General features: G+C 36.8%; 1 long non-coding RNA gene across 1 annotated transcript; it reads left to right on the top strand.

The window, feature by feature from the left end:
• Positions 1 to 1,034: 1,034 nt before the first annotated feature.
• On the top strand, positions 1,035 to 3,105 carry LOC106697336. Its single transcript, XR_001348410.2, has 3 exons — positions 1,035 to 1,181; positions 1,596 to 1,689; positions 2,982 to 3,105. It is a non-coding gene; the product is annotated as an uncharacterized LOC106697336 (long non-coding RNA).
• Positions 3,106 to 4,136: the final 1,031 nt, after the last annotated feature.

Genomic DNA, 4,136 nt, shown 5'->3' with positions numbered 1-4,136 from the left:
TAAGCCAGCAGGTCGTTATCTCCTGAGGGGTCCCAGACTGCGAGAGGGCACAGGCCGGGCTGGGGGACCGCCCCCCCCCCGAGTGCACAAATTTTTGTGCACCGGGCCTCTAGTATGATTATAACATTCAAATTCAAGAAGGGTTGTTTGTTCAAAAGCAACACAGACATTATGAGGTCTCAAAAAATTTAGCACATAACCTCCCACCACCATCATCCCCATCACTGCCATACATACACACAGACCAGGGTTGTGAAGAGGACAGTCTTTACTAAGCTTCCCTGGGTGAGATTTCAACCGCCATAAGGATAGAGGGAATGGGAAGGATGGCATCTTATTAAAGGACTATTTTAGAAATTCCTCAACTTCAGCTTGAGTGCCTGGGGCTAGTGATACGAAGTGCTCCTGATACTGCTAAATTAGAATGTACCTAGCTTGATATCAGTGTCTATAGGCACAGAAAATCAGCAAAAAAGAGAGAACTAGTTGAGGTTGACACCTCTGATCCTGGTGGTGTTTTTTTTCCCCACACTCACTCTAAGATCACATTCCACCCTCCAAAAAGTAGTCTGGAGAGACAGGAAATGGGAACTGGGAAACTTCTTTGGCATGGACACTCGGAGTTCAGACTCTCTTTTCCACCCCTATCCTTTAGCACTCCAGTCTCTCTTGACCTCTCTCTTTCATAAGGTGACTCAAAATGGGGTCAGCAAAGGGCAGTCCCGCAAGGAAGTTGTAGAGTTAGAGTTGTTGTTGTGTTGGATACACAAGCAGTAACAAGTGGGTAGCTTGGCTCAAAGCCCAGTTAATAGGCTAAGAAGCAGGATTATGAGTCAACCAAAAACATTACAGAAAAAAGAATGGTGTGTGGGTCAGGGTAGGGAGACAGGGCATGATCTGACACTCTACTGGTAGGTCCCTTAGGGAAACAGCAGTTTTGTTTTATTGTGATAAAATATACATAACATAATATTTACCGTTTTAACCATTATTAAATATACAGGTCAGTGGCATTACATGTATTCACGTTGTTGTGCAACTATCATCATAATCAATCCCCAGAATTTTTCATCATCCCACACTGAAACTTTGTAAATGTTAAATAATAACTTCCCATTTCTTTCTCTCACAGGCCCTAGAACTCATTTTGCTTTCTGTCCCTCTGGATTTGACTTCTCTAGGTACCTTAGATTCAGCATTCATTCAGTATTTGTCCTTCTGTGAGTGGCTTATTTCACTTAGCATGATGTCTTCAGATAAATGCATGTTGTAGCATGTGCCAGAATTTTCATGTTTCAGGCTGAATAGTATTCCATTGTATGTATATGCCACTTTTTGTTTAGCCTATTCATCCATTGATGAAAACTTGGGTTGCTTTCACATTTTTACTATTATGAATAATGCTACTATGAATATAGTGTATAAATATCTATTTGAGTCCCTGCTTTCAATGCTTTTGGGTACATATTCAGAAGTGGAAATGTTGAATCATATGGTAATTCTATTTGTAATTTTTTGAGGTGTAAGTAGCAACCTTAATTTATCTTTGGAGAAAAAAATTGAACAAATGCTTTAAGGACTTATTTCACTTACAGAGTTAATTTCACAAATATCAGGAATCTTGGACTCTAGACTCAGCTCTCCTGTTAATTGTATGATCTTTGAAGTCACCTGATCATCAGAACCATTGTAAGTTTCCTCATCTGAAAAATGATGTTCAAGATCTTTTAAAATTCTAAACATCTATGATTCTGCATATTTTCTTTGGTTTATGGGTCCATCCATGTGTTTTGGAAATGTTTTTTGAATGTCAGAACAGGTTTTACTCAAAGATTAATAGGAGTTATCAGGGCCAGGGGAGAGATAGGGCAGAGGAAGACTAGGGTGGCAGTTGAAAGAAGAAATAAAATGGACTGCAAGCTGGTGGGAGAGCAGGTGCCAAGGCCATGCTGAAGTGGTAAATATAGGTCAGAGCACTCTGGGCCTAGTGACCAACTTTAAGGATTTTAGACTTTATCCTGACGTTAATGCGGAGCCATTGAAGGGGCTTAAAGAAGGTGGCAGCAACATCAGTTTTTGTTCAGAAAAAGCACTCTAACCACAGTGTAAAAAATAGATTGTAGGGGTTCACAACAAGTAGCCTATCCTTTTCCTACTCCATTATCTCAGTTTTTCCTTTTGCTTTGAAAGTGGTAAACTTAGTCAACATGTCCCAGAGCCTAACCTAGAGCAAAAGACATTTAGATCAAATTTATTTCACCTTGGCAAATAATACTGTACAACACTTCTCCTTACAATAAAAAATATTCAACCACCATTTTCCCTGAGTTGTGAAAACCACTCACCATGGTTGGTAGTATACTGATGTTTTCAAGTCATTACTTTGCCAATTAATATTGACATTAGAGCAATTTTTAAAAGTTCCAACAGGAGATTATCTCTTTATTTGCAATGTTAAAATTAAATAGCACATATTAATTTGATACCTTATATTCTATAAGAAAACTTAAGAAGGTTCATATTTGATTAAGTGGACTTTTTCCATAATTGGGATATAAATAGTCTAGTTCTGACTTTATATAATGTTTTTATTTAAATAATATTATAAAAATCATAAAAAACAATGATGCTGCTTTCCTTTGTTATATACTTCATATTTATTTTATTTATTTTTTTTTACCATGAAAGCTATGAGCTGTGTTACATCAGCAGATTGGGTACCTATGAAAACAACTCTTGATCCCTTTCATGGGTGAAGACAAGAAGCTGGTTTCTATCTTAGATCACATGAACGCAGAAACAAGTTGTTTGGAAAAATGCTCTGTTTTAATATGCAAGAAAAATGCCTGGGGTTATTGTAGATATTAAGATCATTCAGTAACTAATGCCATATTCAGTAAAATAATGCTGGGAAAAATAAAGGCATTTAACCTTCAATAAATGTTGGCAGTTTGGCATAGTTTTCACTTTTGTTTACCAAGGAAAGAAAACTGAAATGAGAGCAAGGAGAACCAATTATAAAGAGTGCTTCGGTTTGGCAAAGATGCTTGAAATGGCCAGTTTGTTGCAAGCGGAGCCAGGCAGAGAGCTGAAAATGTAAAGTTTGTAAGGTACTTGGTATGCTTTTGGTATATTAAAAAAAAAAGTACTTTTTCAAGGAAGCAGCCAAAGAATGGTGTTTCTGGTTTTAACATTATTCCTATTAGTTTGCTAGTCCTCCCAAGGGCTATAAAGTTGACAATAAATCACAAATATTTTAATTTGTCATGAGATAGCATATAGAAACAAAAATCTCCCAACTGGTTTTCTGCCAAAGTATTTCTACTAGCCCTATCCACTTCCAAAATTTATACTCACTATCAAAAATTAAGAAAAAAGTGGAACTATCAAATAAGTTTAAGTCTGGAAAACATTTACTGAATGCTGCTGTAGCCGGCACTACATGAGGCCTGGGAATGCGGGACAAATAAGTGGTGATCTGGCCGTCAAAGAGACAAGTGACTGTAGACAAGCCCGGGTTACCTTATTTGCCAGAAGGCCAGAGCAGAATAGCCTTCCCCAAGTCAGTAAAAACATATGGCACATGAAGTTGTATCAAACAACGAGGTGCATCCTACCTCACTGCTCTCCCTCCAAATCCGATGCCTTATATTAGGACTATATTGTGAAAGTTTCTATTTGAGCATCAGTTTGCAGTAAATCCTGCATTCTGATGACAGTATAATATTTGAGTAAATTCTGAAAATGTGATATGTATGATATTTGCTTTATAACATGTTAAAAATATAGCCATTAGTGTCCAATTTAGTTTCTCAAAGTCAAAATTTGACAAGACAATTGAATTTTATGTTACAGATATTTGACTCATTGTAATATCAATGTATATCAGGTGCTATTTAAAATAGTATTTGAATCTTTTTTTTTTGGTAGCATGACCAGAAGAGAGGTTTTCTGGGTAGATAATAACAGTGATACAAACACCTGTTGTTTTCCAAGCTAAATGTTCTTAATTGGAAAAGCACTGAAGAGCTTATAAAACTCATCCTTCCTTTTCTTTTTTTGCTTTTGTAAAATTGAATGTCAGTAATGACTCAAACCCATAGTGTGACAAGTGTCTGTATTGTTTTGACATTATA

The sequence above is a fragment of the Myotis lucifugus genome, unplaced genomic scaffold, assembly GCF_000147115.1.
Source record: "Myotis lucifugus unplaced genomic scaffold, Myoluc2.0 scaffold_63, whole genome shotgun sequence".
In the NCBI taxonomy this organism is placed as follows: domain Eukaryota; kingdom Metazoa; phylum Chordata; class Mammalia; order Chiroptera; family Vespertilionidae; genus Myotis; species Myotis lucifugus.
Note: the sequence above shows the minus strand (reverse complement) of the source record. Positions and strands in the feature narration are given on the sequence as shown.